At 45.4% G+C, this 21,046-nt stretch overlaps 1 long non-coding RNA gene across 1 annotated transcript in view; it reads right to left on the reverse strand.

Annotated features, from left to right (window-relative positions):
• Nucleotides 1-429: 429 nt before the first annotated feature.
• LOC148162987 (uncharacterized) overlaps nucleotides 430-21,046 on the reverse strand; it is a 65,876-nt gene continuing 45,259 nt past the window's right edge. The window contains exons 3-5 of the long non-coding RNA XR_015769503.1: nucleotides 9,544-9,602; nucleotides 8,393-8,480; nucleotides 430-1,572 (exon numbers count right to left, since the gene is read on the reverse strand). This is a non-coding gene — a long non-coding RNA (uncharacterized LOC148162987). The remainder of the gene's footprint in view (nucleotides 1,573-8,392; nucleotides 8,481-9,543; nucleotides 9,603-21,046) is intronic.

The raw sequence follows: 21,046 nt of genomic DNA on the forward strand, positions 1-21,046 counted from the left end.
GGATCTACATAAATAAAGGAGAGGTGTCAGAGAAGGAATAAATGAAGATTAAAATACAGTATTTTATTTTCCTTATTTAATCTAAAGGACGACTGTTCAAAGGAATAACAGCCACAATGTACGGGTGATCATAGCGCGTAGGTCAGTGCAAGAAACGGTAGCAGTGTTATGAAGGGGCGGGAGTGGGGAGCTGGGGATTCTCTGTTACAGCCACACTGCCCATACAGTGGCGCAGTGCTGTTTGAAGGTGGACCTAGAGTAGTTGTAAATTTATGTTGCACAGTCTAGGTCTAGGGAAACCACTAAAAAGTTAAAAAGAAATATAACTGATACGCTGAGAGAGAAGAGAAAATGGAATAATAAAAAATGCTCAATTAAAAGAGAAGGCAGAAACAGGAAGATTAAGAAAAAAACAAAGAACAAGTGCAACAAATACAAAATTTTGACAAACATGGTAGGTACAAATCCAACTATATCAACAATCACTTTAAATGGGAGTGGTCTAAATACGCCAATTAAGAGAAGAGACTGTAAGGGTGGATGATAAACAAGACCAGACTATATGTTGTCTACAAGAAACCCCATTTGAATATAAAAACACACATATATTAAGAGTAAAAGAGAGGGGAGGGGGGTACCGCGGACACTAATCAAACGAAAGCTGGAGTAGTGAGATTAATTTCAGACAAAAAAGGCATTTGAACAAGGAAACTTCCCAGGAATAAAGAGGGTATTACATAATAAGGGGGGGGGTCAATTCTCTGAGAAGACACAATGATCTTTGAAATATATGCACTTTACAACGAAGCGTCACAATACAAGAGTCAAGAACTGATAAAAATGCACAGAGAAATAGATAACCCACTATTAATGTGAGGGATTTTGACACTCCCTCTATTAGTAACTGACAGATCCAGTAGGCAGAAAATCAGTAAGGATAGCTGAACTCAACAGAACCATCCATCAATGGATCTACTTGACAGTTTATTTGTAATTTTTTCCCAGCTTTATTTTTAATTGACAAATAAAGTTGTATACACTTAAAGTGCACAATCCAATTCGATATACGTACACATTGTGAAATGACCACAATTAAGGTAATTCTAACACATCCCTCAACTCACAGTTACCTTTTCTGTGTGTAGAAAGAAGGCTGAAGATCTGTTCTCTTAGCAGAATCTCTTCCTTGCAGATCTGTTCTCTCCTTCCAGACTCTAGGCTTCTGCCGCCACCACGTTCTGCCAGATCTTCTGAGACGTTCCAAGAAGCAGCCAAGCTGGGTGCCCCCTTCGTATGTCGTGGGGCCAGAGGTACTGGCAGCGTTCTACGTCTTGTGCCTAGAATTTGTTCAATCCAGAACCCTGGAACAAACTGGGTCCCAAGAATCAATACCAGTTCTACTCAGTGAACGGAGATTGCAGCAAACTGAAGAAGGTCCAGACTTCTAAATGAAACGTTTCACCATAAAGCTGCTTAAAATGAAGGTCTTCCAGAAGCCACCTGCACAACTTTCCAGTTATCCAGGAAATCGTTCCCCTCTAAATACATGAAATCATTAATAAATATCTGAAACTTGAAAAAAAGAGAAAAAGATAGACTCTCTTAGCAAATGTCAAGTACACAATACAGTATTATTAACTGTGGTCACCGCATCAAACATTAGCTCCCCAGAACTTATCTTTTGACCAACATCTGATTTCCTCCAGCCCCAGCCCCTGGCAATGACCGTTCAACTCTCTGTTTCTATGAGTTTGACTTAATTTTTTTTGATTCCATGTATGAATGAGATCATACAGTATTTAGCTTTCTCTGTCTGGCTTATTGCCCTTAGCAAAATGCCCTCTGGTTTAATCCATGTTGCCAAAAATGACAGCAGATATATCTACATATATCTCACATTATATATATATCTCACATTATATATCTCTCCCACATTTTATATATATTTCTTTATCTGTTCATCCATCTATAGACCCTTAGGTTGTTCCCATGTTTTGCTACTGTGAATAATTTGAATAATGCTGCAATGAACATGGGAGTGCAAATATCTCTTCAAGATTCTGATTTCCTTTCCTTCAGATATATACCCAGAAGTGGGATTGTTAGATCATATAGTAATTCAATTTTTTTTAAAGATTTTATTTTTTTATCTGAGAGAGAGAGAATGAGAGAGAGAGAGAGAGCACATGAGAGGGGGAAGGGTCAGAGGGAGAAGCAGACTCCCCGCTGAGCAGGGAGCCCGATGTGGGGCTCGATCCCGGGACTCCAGGATCATGACCTGAGCCGAAGGCAGTTGCTAAACCAACTGAGCCACCCAGGCGCCCCAGTAATTCTATTTTTATTTTTTATTTTTTTAAATATTTTTATTTGTTTATTTATTTGAGAGAGAGAGGATGAGAGCGATAGAGAGCACGAGAGGGAAGAGGATCAGAGGGAGAAGCAGACTCCCCGCTGAGCAGGGAGCCCGACGTGGGACTCGATCCCGGGACTCCAGGATCATGACCTGAGCCGAAGGCAGTGGCTAAACCAACTGAGCCATCCAGGCGCCCAGTAATTCTATTTTTAATGTTGAGGAACTTCCACACTGTTTTTCCACAGTGGCTGCACCAATTTACATTCCCACCAACAGTGCACGAGGCTTCCCTTTTCCCCACATCCTCGCCAACGCCTGTTATCTCCTGTCTCTTTGATAGTAGCCATCCCAACAGGGGTAAGGTTGTCAGAGAAGGGAAAATTTCCCCCTTCCCCTCTTAGTTCTTTTGGTGGGTTGGCTGAATAATCAAAATGACACAAGACAGAATAATAGGAGAAAAACAAATTTAATTATATACCTGTGGGGAATCCCCATAAACATAAGCCATTCCAAAGACAGGCAAAATGAAGTTATGTATGCCATCCTGAACTGAGAAGTGGGGAGGGGTCTGAGACTTCAAAGGGCAGGCGAGTCATTCACAGGAAGATGAAAAATAAATGTTTGGGAAACAGATATTTGCTGGGCCATAAAGAAACAACAAGGCGCAGAGAGGAATTTTAACACATAGACTTTGCTAGGTTTCTCCCTGTCTACCACACCTGAGGTCACATTATACTGTCATTATCTAGGATAGTAGCTCGTTTCCAGGAAGAGGCCCTCTATCGAAATTCTTTCAGGCAGTGGTAAAGGTAAAAAGAGAGAAGTAAAAAGAAAAACTTCCTGAGTCTTCGGTTTCTTAAAAACAATCAGCCTAGGGGCGCCTGGGTGGCTCAATTGTTAAGCGTCTGCCTTCGGCTCAGGTCATGATCCCAGGGTCCTAGGATCGAGTCCCACATCGGGCTCCCTGCTCCGCGGGAAGCCTGCTTCTCCCTCTCCCACTCCCCCTGCTTGTGTTCCCTCTCTCGCTGTGTCTCTCTCTGTCAAATAAATAAAATCTTTAAAAAAATAATAATGATCAGCCTAAATTAATCCTCATGCCAGAGACACATTTTGGGGTGGCAAATGTTGCTCCCCCAGAAAGTGAGATCTCATTGTGCTTTTGATTTGCATTTTCCTGATGAGGAGTGGTGCTATGTGCATGACTTCTCTGGAAAACTGTCCACCCAGGGCCTTTGTCCATTTTTTAACCAGTAACTTGTCTTTTCCCTGTTGAATTATAGGAGTTCCTTATATATTTTAGATATTAACCTCTTAGCAGATACATGGCTTGCAAATATTTTCTCCTTTTCATTCTGTTGATGGTTTCCATTGTTGCGCAGGAGCTTTTTAGGTTGAGGTAGTCCCACTCGTTTATTCCCACTTTGTTGCATGTGCTTTTGGTGTCACATCCAAGAAATCACTGTCAGAACCAACATCAAGGAGCTTTCTCCCCATGTTTTCTTCTGACAGCAGTGACAGCCCCTGCACGTGGGCCCAGTCTAGGATGGTTTCCGACGCAGGGCCAAGGGCAGGCCACCCCAAAATGTGCCACTTTGGCATACCGATAGTTTTAAAGAAAAGTTACAGCCAATATAAGGACACTCAGACCGTCCTGTCCCCAAGAAACAGGAAACAAATCTCCCCTGAGAAAAATACCATCCTTGTACTAAGAAGTTAAAAAATATCCTTGTGACCAGAGATAGAGACTTCAAAGCTGAGAAAACTGTAGAAACAAACCTTGTGGGGTTTTTCTTTTCCTCTTAATCTACTACCTCAGCCTAAATTCCGCTTAGAATCCCCTACTAAAGCTCCCCAACAGGGGCGCCTGGGTGGCTCAGTCGTCAAGCGTCTGCCAAGCGTCTGCCTTCAGCTCTGGTCATGATCCCAGGGTCCTGGGATCGAGCCCCGCATCGGGCTCCCTGCTCCGCGGGAAGCCTGCTTCTCCCTCTCCCACTCCCCCTGTTTGTGTTCCCTTTCTCGCACTCTCTCTCTGTCAAATAAATAAAAATCTTAAAAAAAAAAAGCTCCCAAACATCTGTTTTCTTTATCCTGTCAATTCCTCATAAATTTATTGTCTCTTTGTCTAAAAAGTATAAAAACTGCCTGTTTTGGTCATTTATTTCTTTAGGTCTCAATTTCATTACTGGGCCTCTGTGCTCACATAATGACACTGGGGTTTTTTTCCATATTACTCTGTCTCATGTAGATTTAATTTAGTCCAGCTAGAAGACCTTGAAGGGTAGAGAAAGAATTTTTCCTTCCCTACACTGAATTCTCAACGGCCATTCTCTTGTGGATCCTAGAGGCGTGTCTGCTTGCTCTGGGGTAAAGGACACTTCAGTCTCCCTAGGTGGTTGATGAGCACAGTCCACCCGTTTGTGATGTTCCCCACCCCCACGCTGGGGTCTTTCTGGTGAGCGTCCATATGAGTAACAAGAAGCTTATTAGGAGAACTGACTTCTACTAATGGCTAGTCCCCACAGGGAGGCTTGCTCTACATGCCAATCTGAGTCTTGCCAGTGGCCCCAAAATATGTCGAGGCCATTAGCCACAGTACACCAGTCAGCAAAAATATAGCAAACCTCTTTGTTGAGGTGGCCGGGACAGCCAGCCAGTCATCCTGCACGAAGCTCTGCCCATTATACTGAGCATCCCTTACCACACCCGGGAAGTGGATGGCAGCTGAACCCCATCCCTGCTTGTTAGTAGTTAACCAGGAGGAGCTGACAGTGAACAGGCCCATCTGTGGTCCAGGAAGCCTCTCTATCTGGGACCTCACTGGGCTGCCTCCTTGAGAAATATGCCAGGGAGCCAGAGAGACATTCCTGAGATCTTTCCTTGGAGTTATGAGACCTCATCTGGGCTGAGTTTTGTTCATTCCTATAGGTACCATTTATATTTTAGTATGGAAGACTCTTGAACCACCTCCACCAGGTGATTTGAGACATCTGCTTGGATCTGTGACATGACTGGGATTTCTGGTCTTAAGATTACCTCACAGCCATCGATCATGTGCTCAGTATCCACCAAAGCCAATAGCAGGCCACTCATTCTGTCCTGAGCTGACCAAGACACTAAGACATTCGGACTCTTGGATTTGTCTCCCGATTCACCAGGAGAGGCAGAGGGCCATCACCATGCAGACCCTAGCATCTATCAAGTGCCCCATGACCTGGTACTGGCCCAGAGTTCCTTAGTGGGGAGCACATCAATCTCCTTCTTTGAGGACCCGTTATTGAGTGACTGGGCCCAGAGCTGTCTTTGGAAAAAGCTCTTGCCCAGAAAGTCCACAAGAGGGCTCCTGATCGCCATTTTGACATTGTTTCTTTGGTCAGTCAAATTTGCTCTATTTGCAGTAGCCACTTTTTCAGTGCCCAGAAATTTCTCAGTGAAGATCCAGATTGTGTGGCTGACCAACTGACCTAACCTCATTCTGAAGCTTAATTGGGTGGAGGTTTAATTGGGTTCGATAACGAGCAGAAGCAGCATGAACAAACCTAAAAATCTTCGCCTGGTGAACCACCTCATCAAACCCCACTCCCACTCTCTCACTGTAGACCCCAAAGACTATCAGGCTGCGCGCGGGGCCTCCGTAGCTTCTGTAAGGGCGCTCCAGACAAGTTTTTCCATTGCCTCCTCATGTGTGGGCCAAATCTGTCAGAGTCCAAAGCTGAGGAGGAGGGTCTCTGATAATCCTACCCTCTCATCTCTCCCTTCTTCCTCCTCCTCAGGCAAAGTGGCTACCGTCAAGGCACTCTGGAGGAGGGGGGTCTATGGTGACGCACCTCACTCGGAGCCCCTTTCCCTTGTGAAGTTGAACACGATTCCCTCTTTCATCACAGAGGCAAACTTGTCAAGTCACTGGACAGAGCAATCTCAAAGAGCTCTACGTTTTGTTTTTTTTTTTTAATTAGAAGCATGAGTCTCAATTAACACAATGCCCAGCAGACTGTCCACTGGCACCAGGGATGGGCTTAGATCTAAGAACAGTCATTGGGTGCAACTCAGTTTCCCTGGTCTCTGACAACTTCTGGTTCCGTCATCAGAGAACAGGAAAGAGTAGTGAGCAAATTGCTTCCCTGGCCTTCTTACAGTCCCTCGCTGTTGGATTTCTAATTTGACCCACCCAACGATTTCAGCCAGGGTGTTGGGAGCTAAAGAGAAGGACCAGTGGTCCATCTTGGAACGCAAAAGCTTATATAAACAATTTGCGGGGTGCCTGGGTGGCTGACTCTTGATTTCGGCTCAGGTCATGATCTCAGGGTTTGAGATAGAGTCCCGCGTTGGGATCCGTGCTCAGCACAGGGTCTGCTGGAGATTCTCCCTGTCCCTCTGCCCCTCCCGCTCGTGCGCTCTCTCTCTCAAATAAATAACTAAATCTTAAAAAAAAAAAAAAAAGGAAAAAACAATTCGCTGCCATCCTCCAAGAATGCCCCGTGGCTTCTGCTGCCACTTCCTGACACCCACTGGCGAAGTGCCCCGTGAGATCCTCTGCCTCTTGCAGCTGACTTGCCAGCACGCTTTGCTGGTACCCCATTGGTGAAGTGCCCCCTGAGATTTTCTTCCACATCAACTACCCTGCTTCCTGCACCTCTTTCTCAAGAGCTGAGCTGAGCTACAGAAAGCTGAGTCACCAGGTTTCAGAGTAGTCGATTAAAACAAGAAGTCAAAGTAAAAAGTCAAAGTAAAACTAACAGTCAAGGCTCTAATCACTTCCTTTTGATAGTATAGCCAGAGGGTGAACCAGAGAAGGTGCTGACGACCCCCCCACTGTTCCATTTCCTCCCATGGGCCGGCTCCAGCAAGGGTCAAATGGATTAGCGCAGCCTCGAGGGATGGTCTCACCGTGGAGGAAGCCCTGAACAGAAGGCTCCTGCCATCTTATGGACCCACAGGCAGGAGGAGGCGCGGGAAGGGCTGAGATTGGAAAAGTACTGAGTACTGAGTGGAGAAAATGTGTCTTTAAGTGCCCCACTGCCTCAGATGAGGAGGCGTTAGCAGAGGTGCCTGAGGAAGGCCTCTGCCATAGGCACTGGGCTAGGAAGGCAGCTACATGTCAGAGCGTGGTTGACCAGGGGTCCTCCCTCCAGAGAATGCAGTGCACGGGCTGGGCACCAAGTGAGATGCGGAGAAACCAGCCTCTTTCCATGATGCCTGCCCAACAAATCCTTTGTATTTGCCTGAAAGATCACGCCAGGAGCCAGACTACTTACTCTCTCCAGGGGTCCCTGCTGTCCTTGCCCCAAAAGCATGACACAAAGGAGCTCAGAGCTCTGCCCCTTAGGAAAGCCCTTGCTGTGGGGCTGGGTGTTTCGGGCTCCCATTCCAGAGGTACCGCGTGCCGCCTCCACCACACACGTACACAGGGAACACAGGGAGAGGGCAAGGCTACGGTTTGGCACCTGCTGTGGTACTACGAGGTTCACAGCAACTGGTCAGATGCACTTTATGGGATTTGGACAAGCGAGCAGAACTGAGGCTGGTTGCCATCCCCAACAGCAGTCTCTCAGCTCCGGAGCCTACGTGCTCAGCACTCAGTGTCCTCACGAGTCCCGCCCAGGCCTTGGCGTCTGGGCATTCACTCTAACAGCGACAGCTCAAGCCACACCTGTGCCTGGAGTACTGAGAAAATTTTCCCAGCTGCAGGGAAGATGTGGGCTCTTTCCAATGCCCCTACGTTTTTATTCTGTCTATTGTTGTTAGTCTCTTAATCATCATGATTGGGGTAGCTAATGTTTACTGAAGACCTACAGCAAGCCTGGCCTTGTTCTGTGTGCTCTATACGAATTCCTTCATTTCATCTTATTTTCAGCCTTGTCAACCCCTATTATGATCACATTGCTCAGATGAGGCTCAGGCAGCTGAAACAACCTGCCTGAAGTCACAAAGCCAGTCTGTGGCAGATCCGTGGTTTGCAACCCTGTGAGTCCACAGTTGGTCTTCTTCCCACGAAGCCACCCCGCCTTCCACACTCCTTCCTTCCCACTCCCACGTGCTTACCTCTCTATGCCAGCTCAGCAGCACAACCTGTGTGTGGCAGGCCTGGATGTGTGCGGTGGCTTCCAGGCAGCAAGCTCAACAGTTCCTCCTGAAGAGAGAGAACACTTAGCAAAGTACTTTCCTTAGCTTGTTGGGATGGAGACCAGTTGTTTCAACACGAAAAATCAACCACTCCACATACAAAGCACATGGGTTAAGGGCAGGGGCTCCCAGCCTTGGAGATTTCATGGACTAAATAACAAAACAGGATTCTGACACAGATCATGGTCTTTTCATTTCACCAATTAAGACCATTTAAAAGAGTACCATTTATACTCCTCCTAACAGCAGGAATATGTAAACCTTAAGGAGAAAGGCTATAATGTGCCAGGTGTTCTTAATCTTTCAATGAACTATTTGATTTCATCCTCATAAAGATCCTATTCAATAGGCATCATTGTTATCTCCATTTTATAGGCAAGGAAATTTGGGGGAAAAAAAGGTGCTATGTAAATTGCCCCGATTCTGCGCTGATAACCATTATAGTATAATCTCTGTCATCTATGCTTCATAAAAGATATCCTTATTTTTCTCAAGTTTTTTTTAATAGACTTTTTTTTTCAGTGGGCTCCTCGCCCAACGTGGGGCTTGAACCCATCACCCTGAGATCAAGAGTTGCATGCTTTATCAACTGAGCCAGACAGGTGTCCCCGTAAAAGATATCTTTAAAGGAAACTATCAAGTGTACAACAGAGGCCCTGATCTCAGAATCTGGGAATAGCGGAGCAAAAAGCACAGAAGCTCTGGGTTTGAGTCTTGGGCAAATTAATGCTCTTCGTCTGTTTTCTGAAATCTAATATGAAAATATTAATATCTGGGGGCGCCTGGGTGGCTCAGTCGTTAAGCGTCTGCCTTCGGCTCAGGTCATGATTTCTGGGTCCTGGGATCGAGCCCCGCATCAGCCTCCCTGCTCAGCGGGAGGCCTGCTTCTCCCTCTCCCACTCCCCCTGCTTGTGTTCCCTCTCTCACTGTGTCTCTCTCTCTCTCTGTCAAATGAATAAATAAAATATTTAAAAAAAGAAAATATTAATATCTGTTGTGAGAAGGAAACGGCCTAACAGATACTGAGCCCTGAACCCAGTGACTGGCAAATAAGGACCCCCAATACATACCAGGGGCGAGGCTTATCATTCTTCTTCATCCCGGCACAGCCCTGCCGGCTCACGTCCTGCTGGAACGAAACGGAGTATGAATACTACAGGCTGCTCCTCTTATTGAGGTCAGATAGTTGCTAGGACTGATTGTACTCTCCTTCTCTCAGCTGTCTCCTACTTCCCCCTCCTTGATGGAACCCGAGCAGGCAGAAATGTCTCAGCTTTACTTCCCACTGGTTGAAAATGGTTGCCATAGCAGCACTCATACACTTTCCTTCTGGGAACTCTGGGGAACGCATGCGGAAAGACGTCTGTGGCTTCTGCAGCAACTGCCTCTCCCAGCAAATATCAGGCATTGGGAGGAGCAGGGTGCTACACACAAAGGCCCTGCCGTGGCCGTCCCCATTACCACCCAGACCCCAACCCTCACTAGACCCCTGACACTTCCCACCCCTTCTGCCCTTCTAGCCTGTTACATTGGGAAGGAAAAGGGAGAAAGGAACTAGAAAAGGCCAGGGAAAGGGAAAGTCAAGAGTGATTTGTTCCCACAATTGTGTGACGATAAAATCCCAGAATTTTCCTTCTCATGATAAAGCACTGGTTTCCATGGGGAAGTTCTAAAGAGGATCTATCCGCGGATAAAAACGCTGCCTCATTTGCTTGGTATTAGAAGTCATGGATTTGGCTCCAAGTCAGTTCATCAAGAGCCATGTCACCAAAAGCCAAGTCACAGAATGACCAAGTGAACAAGTGGGCCATTCTTTGAAGGATCGAATTACCATATGACTTAATTCACCAAAGCTTACCAAATTTACCAATTTACCAAAAACTCTGTTTTCTTTCTTTCAGCCTCATTAAAGTATACTTAATCATAAAAATGCACATATTTAATGCATATGTTTCCATGAGTTTGGACACATGCATAGACCTGTGATAACATCACCGCAGTGGTTTTCTTTTTTTTTTTGAAGACTTAACATTTATTTAATTGAGAGAGACAGAGAGAGCATGAGTGGGGGGAGTGGAACAGGGAGAGGGAGAAGCAGGCTCCCCGATGAGCTCCATCCCAGGACCCTGAGATCATGACCTGAAACAAAGTCAGATGCTTAACCGACTGAGCCACCCAGGCGCCGCATTTTTGACCTTTTCCGAACATCTCTTGATCCCCAAGTGTTTTACAGATGCTGGTAGAAGGACAAAAATGGGTGAGCAGGAGTGGATGGAGTGATACAGACTCTACCAAATGGAAGCAACTGATTTCCAGAAAACTGTCTTCTATGTTCTGGATGTTAGAAAGAAAGGGACCAAGATCAGGCCTCCTACAATTACTGGCCTCAGAGAAAGAAGGTTAAGGTCCGAGCAAAACTAGGTCAGTGTAAAGAGAAGCTTCTGCACAACATTCACTTAGCTACTGAGGGCTACAAAGAGAATTGGACCCTGTTGCTAAAGAGAGATTAGGGGCCACTGAGAGATTTAAGCAATGCTGACAGAAAACGTTAAAATTTAGGTGTTATTTCCCTGAAACAAATAATACACTATATGTTAATTAAAAAAAATAAAATAAAAATTAAAAAAAATTTTTAATTAGGGCCCCTGGGTGGCTCAGTTGGTTAAGTGACTGCCTTCAGCTCAGGTCATGATCCTGGAGGCCCTGGATCGAGTCCCGCATCGGGCTCCCTGCTCAGCAGGGAGTCTGCTTCTCCCTCTGACCCTCCCCCCGATGTGCTTTCTCTCTCTCTCATTCTCTCTCTCTCAAATAAATAAAATCTTAAAAAAAATTTTTTTTAATTAAAAAGAGATTTAAGTGTTATTTGCAAAATGAGTCACTACAGATATGCTCTTGGATGGGAGGACAGCATATATGTACATATGACCATTTGCTCCAAATTTTCTGATTTTAGCACAATTTCAATTAAAATGGAAAAATAAGCAAGAAAACAAATAGTCTAATAAGTATGTAAGAGATTCAACTGACCACATATTTCTTTATTTATTATTTATTTACTCAACTGACCACGAACTACAGAACACTAATTGTTAAGACTAATGCTGGCTCAAAAGGGCAATACTTATCAGTGGAACAGAGGGGATATACTGGAGTAGCTACTGGCATACATGACATTAACAAATGCCAAAATGTATCATAAGATAATGTGTGGGGGGGAAATGGGTTTTTTGCTTTCAATTTCAAAATTATTTATTTATATTTATTTTTAATTCCAGTATAATTGTTATATTAGTTTCAGGTGTACAATACAGTGATTCAACAATTCTGTACATTACTCAGTGCTCATCATGGTAAGTGTACTCTTTTTTTTAAATAATTTTTTATTGTTATGTTAATCACCATACAGTACATCATTAGTTTCTGATGTAGTGTTCCATGATTCATTGTTTGTGCATAACACCCAGTGCTCCACGCAGAACGTGCCCTCTTTAATACCCATCACCAGACTAACCCATCCCCCCACCCCCCTCCCCTCTAGAACCCTCAGTTTGTTTTTCAGAGTCCATCGTCTCTCATGGTTCGACTCCCCCTCCGACTTACTCCCCTTCATTCTTCCCCTCCTGCTATCTTCTTCTTTTTCTTTTTTCTTAACATATGTTGCGTTATTTGTTTCAGAAGTACAGATCCGTGATTCATCAGTCTTGTACACTTCACAGCGCTCACCATAGCACATACCCTCCCCAATGTCTATCACCCAGCCACCCCATCCCTCCCACCCCCCAACCACTCCAGCAACCCTCAGTTTGTTTCCTGAGATTAAGAATTCCTCATATCAGTGAGGTCATATGATACATGTCTTTCTCTGATTGACTTATTTCACTCAGCATAACACCCTCCAGTATGGTAAGTGTACTCTTAATCCCCATCACCTGTTTCACCCATGCCCCCACCTCCTCTCTAGTGACCACCTGTATGTTCTCTATAGTTAAGAGTCTGTTTTTTGGTTTGTCTCTTCTTTTTCCATTTGTTCCGTTTTGTTTCTTAAATTCCACATATGAGTGAAATCCTATAGTATTTGTCTTTCTCTGGCTGACTTATTTCACTTAGCATAATACCCTCTGGTTCCATCCATGTTGTCACAGATAGCAAGATTTCATTATATTTTATGGCTGAATAATACTCCACTGTATACACACACACACACACACACACACACACACCACATCTTCTTTATCTCTTCATTACCAATGGACACTTAAGTTGCTTCTGTAATCTGGCTATTGTAAATAATGCTGCAATAAACATAGGGGTGCATATATCCTTTCAAATAAGTGTTTTTGTATTCTTTGGGTAAATACCCGGTAGTGCAATTACTGGATCATATATATGGTAGTTCTATTTTTTAACTTCTTGAGGAATCTCCATACTGTTTTCCACAGGGGCTGCACCAGTTTGCTTTCAATGCGGAAAATGTTTTTTGTTCCTTTTGCTTCAAAAAAGAAAGAACTAGACTTCCAAATACAGGTATACGAAATTACAAGAATACTCCATGAACTAGTTTTATATTTTGTTAGTTAAACCATACCAATAAACTGAAAGATTCACCAAAATAGGCATACCTTGGAAATGTTAAATTCAAATGAGCAGAGATGTTGGCCATATTCAAGCTTTGATCTTATCTTGCTTTTTAATGTGTGAGACTTCCAGACTACAATGATACTGTGTGTCCACAGACTGACTACCACTCAGAAAAGGCAGATGGCTTTCTCTCTGTTTATAAAAAAACAACCAATTTTGGGGGTGCCTGGGTGGCTCAGTCGGTTAAGCATCTGACTCTTGATTTTGGCTCAGGTCATGATCTCATGGTCGTGGTACAGAGTCCTGTGTTGGACTCCATGCTCAGTGGGGAGTCTGCTGGAGATTCTCTCTCTCTCTTTCCCCCTCTGCCCCTCCCCACAATGCATGGTTGCATGCTCTCTCTCTCTCTCTCTCTCTCTCTCTAAAATAAATAAATAAATCTTAAAAAACAAAAGATATGTGAAAATATGCACGTAGCCATTTTCTTCTCAAAGAGAGAGTCTAGTGAACCAAATGGAATATATGATGAAAAATTCCATTGTACCAGTCGTCAGCTCTGTGATCTGGGCGAATTATTACCCTCTCCCTGTCTTTATTTTCTCATCTGCAAAATAGCAATAATCCTAATTAATGCATATTGCTCAGCACAGTACCTGGCACACAGTAAGCCTGCCAAAAGTTTCAGCTGTTATTATAATCATTGCTCATTTTTTTACTACATGCAAAGCACTACCCTAGCTTCAAATGAGGAAACAAGAAAGTAGGTCACCCCATCTGAAAATTCAAGTGCTCACTGTGCAGGTAGGGAACATAAGAACGACACCCACAAAACAGTTTTCAGTGGGAGCCCATGTCCCAGCTGTTGTCTCTTAATGAGTGATTCACACTTCAGGCCTATAGGGTTCAGGGAGGGGAGACAGACTCTGGGCAGGTAAGGTTGCGAAAGGGAAGGAAGAGGAAGGAGGTGAGTGAAAGGAGGCAGAAAATGTGAGAGGAACACAGGCAAGACCCAAATGATGGCGCTAGACGCGGAAGGGTTTGGAATGGGAACAGCACAAGCAAAGATGGAGGGTCGGAAATGGGTACAGCCTGTTCTGAGGAATCGCTGTGAGGTTGTAGTGTCTAAGAGACATCATTCCAGAGATCAAACTTCATTGCCATGACTGTAGCTGGAAAACATGAAAGCTATTAGACTGAATGTATGCTCACCCCCTGCGATCTCCTCTAAACAGTATACAAAACAAAACACAATGCAAACAACAGCTTAAAAAAAAAAAGTCTTAGCAAAGTAAAAATTATTTTCTTGGATAGTTGTCTTTTTCTGCAATAAGTGTAAGATCCTGATGAACTGATGTTCTCTTCTAGCGTGATTCTATTTTTTTAAGAGAGAAATGGGGGGTGGGGAGAGGGGAGAAAAATCCCAAGAAGGCTCCACCCCTAGCGCAGAGCCAGTCACAGGGCTCAATCCCACGACCCTGAGATCATGACCTGAGCTGAAATCAAGAGTCAGACACTTAACTGACTGAGCCACCCAGGCGCCCATGTGATTATATTTAATAATTGAGATACTGATGTACAATATTACAAGGCTACCAGTTATGAGAGAGAATATGCCAATTTGTGCATGGTGCCTGAAATATCAGGAGTGTGTCAACAGAGTTATTCCAAACATCATTTTTATTTTGCCTATGGATTGAGTCTTTCCCATGTTTCGCAGGGTGAGGAAGAGCACAGTGAGGTGAACGGACCATGATTTATGGCCTTGGCTGTGGTTGCTACTCTTGGACAGCAACTCAATGACTATGAAGATGACCTCCTCATCCCTTCACATCCCACATGTTGGCCAGGATTCACGGCTGGTAGCTAACCTCCTGGCTTCCAGTTCAGAATGAATAAACACTGAACACTCACCTGTTTTGGGACTACAGAATCTATTCATCTAACAAATTTGGCCACGGTGAGGTTCCAAAGTCTAAGTTTTTATATTAAATAAATACCAGAAGAACCAATTTAGCACCTTGTAATATTTCTGTCTGACTCCTTATTGGAGTTGAGATTTTGATGTGGGTCCATGGAATTCATGAGACATCTTTGAAAATTCCTTCTGATTAAGGTGAAGAAATAGAAGCATCGTTTGTGTTTCTTGGGGTGTTAGGGCTGGTGATATAGGCCAGGGAAAATCACACTGTAAAACTTGCTCTCAATCTGGATTTTCCCTCATTCTTCATGAATATTTTAATTCCAATGAAACCTCTTAGGATGACCAGTGGAGTTAAAGGAAGGTAACCCTATTGTTTGGCCTTGTGATGGGGACTGTGGAAGATGTTAGGGGTTAATTTACATATCAATCTGAATTTACATACAAATTGACGGATTTACAAATGAATCTGTTTCCCACTTGGGTTTTTTTTTTTTTTTTTTTTTTTGTAAAGCCCAGCTGGTTAGAGCTACCTCCTTGTGCCCTACTGGCTTCCTTCCTGTCAGCCCTCACTTACCACCTATGCCCCCACACCCCAACAGGTCTGGGCTCAGCCAATGCCGTGGATTTCCTTCTCCTCTAGGTCTCCACAACCTTCTTTTCCACTTCTAATTTCAGAACATCCTTTTTTTCTTTTTTTTTTTGGTCTCCCTAATTCAAGGGGTACCAGACAGAGACTACTCCTTATTCTCTGCCTTACCTCCATTATTTTTCCTAAACCAAGATACTTGGCCTTGAAATAGAAAATTACGATCCAACTCTGCAGTTCTCATAAGAGACCTAGTTTTGTCTGGGGGCTGTGCTTTGGAGGGGGACAGGGGTACCAATTATGCCATCTATGCGGGAATCTAAAATCTCTTGTGTCTCTTTATGTAACAAGACAGAACATGCTTTCAGAAGGGGTCTTTTGTTTTCCTGGGTTCTAAAATATCGGTAGAACAGTTTCCAAGCTATTGGCCTACTTTTCTAAGAAAGTTAATTCAACCTAAGTGCATAGCTGCTGGCTGCTCAAGTGTTGTAGTACCAGTTGGCAAACACGTATTTGTAAGAAGATTGGGAGAAATGAGAGTTGTAGTGGAATCACACTTGGCCTTTTGTTAGGAGAGTACAAACTGCAAGTCTCTCTAACGGCCTGCAAAAACCAACTCCAAAGTGGCTACTACCTGCCTGCAGGGGAGGGAGTTTAGGTTTCTGAGAGGCCAACGGGTCCAGTGCCAGGGCTTGGAGAGGGGTCCTGAGTCTTCGGCCCTTTAAGTGAAAGAGTTCTGGGCAGGACAGTGTGGTAAATGCTTAGGATAGGAACCTGGCTATGAACTTGAGTGTGTTGCCCAAAACTGAATGACCTCACACACAGAAAGGAGGACAAGGCCACCCAGAAGCTGGTCTTCTCTAGACTGAGCTCTCGGGGCTCTCTTGAGTAGGCCCCGCAGCAGCTCTGGGCCTGCGTTCCTTATCTGGCCAGTGAAAGGAATGGACTGGATGACTGTGAAGGCCCCCTGCAGTGCCAGATCAAGTAGACTAGGTCACTGTAACAACTCATTTCAGGGGAGTTCGACTGTACCACTGGCCAAATATCCACAATGGGTTGTGTTATAGGTCATTATTAGGTCCATATCCCCATAAGACAGACCTATTATAGTTACAAAAGCTTTGTGGGGGGGTGGAAAGTATCTGTTAAAAGTTTCTTGGAGGGACGCCTGGGTGGCTCAGTTGGTTAAGTGTCTGCCTTCGGCTCAGGTCATGATCCCAGGATGCTGGGATCAAGTCCCGCATGGGGCTTCTTGCTCAGCAGGGAGTCTGCTTCTCCCTCTCCCTCTGCCTGCCATTCTCCCTGTTAGAGCACCCTCTCTCTCTGACAAATAAATAAATAAAATCATTTTAAAAAAAAAGCTTCCTGGAGAAATTCATGCTGTAGAGTTTGGAAATAGAAGTTTTTTTGTTTGTTCGTTTTGGGTTGTTTTTTTTTTTTTTACCTTTTTACCCTTATGGCTCATTTCCCCTCCAGGACTCAGCTGAGGACTATGTAAATCCAGAGGAGAAAAACCAACTCACCAAACCTTAAGATGCCCTCTCACACTCCCAGCCTGAGGTGTACACACACCTTCTCCCACACTGGTATACGAAATTCTCTCAGAAGAGGTTGCTTATATTGCTAAAGGTGAAATGGCCCAGTGCTGAGGCTTAGAGCAGAGTCTTGAGTCTGCCGCCCTTTGAAGGAAAGAGCTCTGGATAGGATGGAGGGGGTAGGCACTGAGCAGCTGCGTCCGGGACAGTGTGCACTGTCTTGTATCTGGGACTAGAGCCCAAAGGAGGACACGGCCACTCAGAGGTTGGCCTCCAGGATGCCTCTTGCCCTCTTCTGCAGGCCATTTCTCTGCTACAGTCCCGTGTTCCCTCATCTGTAAAGTGAAAGGAATAGGTGTGATGCCCGCCAAAAGTCATCTCCAGTGCTTTGGGCAACACTTCCTCCAGGAAGGACTCCCTAGTCGACACAGATAGGATGGGGAACAAAGTGTGGGTTTATCCCCTTAGACGACCATCTCCCAGCAGACATATTTACCTTGAGGGTAGGAAACATGCCTGGTTCATCTTTGTGACCTGAAAGCCCAGCCAGAGGATGGGCACAGAGCAGGTGTCTCTAACAATCTGTGGAATATGTAAATGAGAAACAGTCCAGGTAAGTAATCTTGACAAGGCTTCTAGCAAGCTTCTGCTGTTCTTTGCCAGCTCTCCATTCACCAAATCAAGCAGCGGCTAAGAACATGGAATCTGCTGTCACACGACCTTGAGCTCAGATTGTGGCCCTGCTGCTGTGTCACCATGGCGGGTCATCCATAGCAGGTGACATGTGTGTCCTACCGCGTCTCCTCAGCCATACGTACTTGGCCCAAAGTCCACCTGCCCCCTGCTTCCTCTGTGGACTGAAGCCCCTCTGCCTATGCAGGAAAGGCCAGAAATGCTGGGGAGTCAATGCTCCCAAGAACAGTCCCCAACCAATGCCCGCGGGGAGCTGGTGTGTAAACGCACCATCTGATGCAGGTGGGCATCATCAAAAGTGCTCAAAACACCACAAAACTGTCAACTCAGAATTCTACATCCAGCAAAGCTATCTTTCAGATATTAAGGCTGAGATCTTCCCAGTTAAACAAAAACGGAGAGAATTTGTTGCTTTCGGCCTGAGTGTCCTTGGGGCAGAAGAGCCTCTTGGGGTCTCAGTACAATGAGGAGAAACATGTAAAGGACTGGCTCTGATGTCCCCAAGACTGGGGGGAGTGTGAGGGTGAGGTGAGGGACTGTGGGAACTTTATGAATTCAGGCAGTTACTGCCTCTCTCTGCAACTCAGTTTACTATTTGTAAAAGGAGCGTCTGTCCTCTGTAGAGATGGCAAACACGAAGCGCTCAGAGACCTTCCGGGAAGAAGAGTCCCCGAGCCTTTCCTAAGACCACTGGCCGATATTAACTGAGCACTTACTAGGTGCCAGGCACCGCTTAAGTACTGAGCGCTGTCCTCCAGGAGGGAGATGGAGATGAAACAAGAGAGCAGATAACCAAACACTGTGGGGGTGGGAGCTTTTAGGTCAGGGGCTCAGCGAGAGGGCTTTTGAGGAGGTGGCATCCAAGCAGAGTCATGAATGCTGTGGAGGAGGCAGCCATACAAAGACCTAGAGGAAGAACATTCCAGGCAGAAAGGACAGCCAGTGCCAAGGACCCATGGTGGCAATGAGGCCGGTGTGTTCTGAAGGCCCGAGCGACCAGAACCCAGGGACTGAGTGGGGAGAGGAGGAAAAGAGGCTGGAAGTACGGGCAGAACTGGCCTATCTTGGAGACTTGTTTGACCGTTGACCCCCGGTCCCTGAAATCTAAATAGTAATCAGCTCATCCACTTCTCTGTACTGGGGACTAGGGAATCCAGGAGGGCAGGGCCTGGCTAGTCTCAGCATTGCCACACCCCCAGCGTCTAGCACAGGACCTGGCACACAGCAGATATGTAAACAATGCCTGATGAATAAATAAATGGATGGATGAGTGAATGAATGTATCTAGCCGTGTCTTTAACTCACTGTTGGACCTCGGCCAAGTGTATTTCCCTAACTGGGCTTCAGTTTCCCTACCTCTAGGATGCCTTGCAATGCCTGTAATTCTCTGAAATCAGAACCCTCCCTTTAATGGGATGGCTGGCATGGAGAAGGCCCTCTTTGAAACCGGCTCATCCCTCTTCCCCATGGACTGCCAGGAAAGCATCCAGATCACTTCCTCCGGGCATAATGGAAACACATGCGTGCTTAAAAATGGGGCGCCCAGTCAACAGCTACCTGGTATCCCACAAGCCTTGACCACTAAGCAGGACCTGCTCCTGCTTAGGAGCACTTCCTATAGGAAGTGCTCCGTATACTCACCTCTTCCCATTTCCCTCCCTTTCTTTTCCTTCTACTTTCACTCCTGTGAAAACCTATTTGCTCAGATAAGCATCATGCTCCAACCACAGCCCCTGACTCTGGCAACTCAAGGTACAGGGTACCAGGAACCCTCTATCTGCCATGGTGGGCAGGTGGCAGCCCCTGGAAGAGGAGCACAAGAGTCCCAGCCTACACTCCTGACTCCTGCAGTGAATGGCCACCCTCAGACCCTGTCCTGCCCCATCAGATTCATCAGGCCCCAAAGGTCCCCAGCAGTCAGCTCCCAGCCCAACCCACTGGCTTCCATTTTCCCCCTATTCAGGGAATGACGTCCTCTGCCTGCAAGGTAGGATGCTGGCTTGGAGGAGGAGAGCACTGACTGGAGGCAGAGGGGGAGGAGGAAGAAGAGTGAAGAGGTAGAGTTACCATGTGTTCAGTCTGCAGCCTGGCTTCACAGCCCCTATGGATGGAGAAGTAGAAGGATGCCCAGGTCCTTGGCTGCTGGGATACGAGACTGGGACCAACCAGGGGGCACTGTGTGGTATGGAAAGGAATGCAGACCCAGGGAGCACCCAGCCTGCCATCCAGTATGAGAAATGCAGTCACAGAGAACTCAGAAGTTCAGTTTCCTCCCCAGCAGCCATCCTTATGGAGGGCCAACTCAGCACCAGGCTGCAAGCACCCAGTAAGAGCTTTATAAGACAGATCTATTTTCAGCCAGAGGGATCTCAGCAAACAGATCCTGGAAAGGCAAGCCACCTGAGTATGAGGCCTATGGACTCTGGGCACAAAACTAACTTCACCACTTAATACTGTGCAGCCGCAAGCACCTTACTGAAACTTTTTTAAATTGAAGTATAGTTGACAAATAATATTCTATTAGTTTCATATGTACAACATAGTGATGTGACATTTATAAACATTACAAAATGTTCACCATGATAAGTGTATTTACCATCTGTCACCATACAAAGTTATTAATATGACTAACTATATTCCCAATGCTGTACTTTTCATCCCTGTGACATTTATTATTTTTTAAAAGATTTTTATTTATTTATTTGTCAGAGAGAGAGAGGGAACACAAGCAGGGGGAGTGGGAGAGGGAGAAGGAGACTCCCCGCTCAGCAGGGAGCCCGATGTGGGGCTCGATCCCAGGACCCTGGGACCATGACCTGAGCCGAAGGCAGACGCTTAACTGACTGAGCCAGCCAGGTGTCCCAACGTTTATTTTATAACTGGAATTTTGTCCCTCTTAATCCCCTCTACCCATTCCGCCCATCCCTCCACAACCTCCTCTCTGGCAACCCCCAGTTTGTTCCCAGTATTTATGAGTCTGTTTCTGTTTATTTGTTTGTTTGTTTTAAGATTTTATTTATTTGAGAGAGAGAGTGCACGAGAAGGGGTAGGTCAGAGGGAGAAGCAGACTCCCCACTGATTCTGGGACTCCAAGATCATGACCTGAGCCAAAGGCAGTCACTTAACCGACTGAGCCACCCAGGCGCCCCTGTTTCTGTTTTTTAAAAAAATCTGTTTGATATCATTTCTGTCTTCTTAAATTTAATGAAACTTGTTTTGTGGCCTAAAATGTGATCTATCCTGGGAAATGTTCCAGGTGT

This window comes from Eumetopias jubatus, unplaced genomic scaffold (assembly GCF_037043125.1).
Source record: "Eumetopias jubatus isolate StellerSeaLion01/CBP00866 unplaced genomic scaffold, mEumJub1_p1.0 scaffold_11, whole genome shotgun sequence".
NCBI lineage: Eukaryota > Metazoa > Chordata > Mammalia > Carnivora > Otariidae > Eumetopias > Eumetopias jubatus.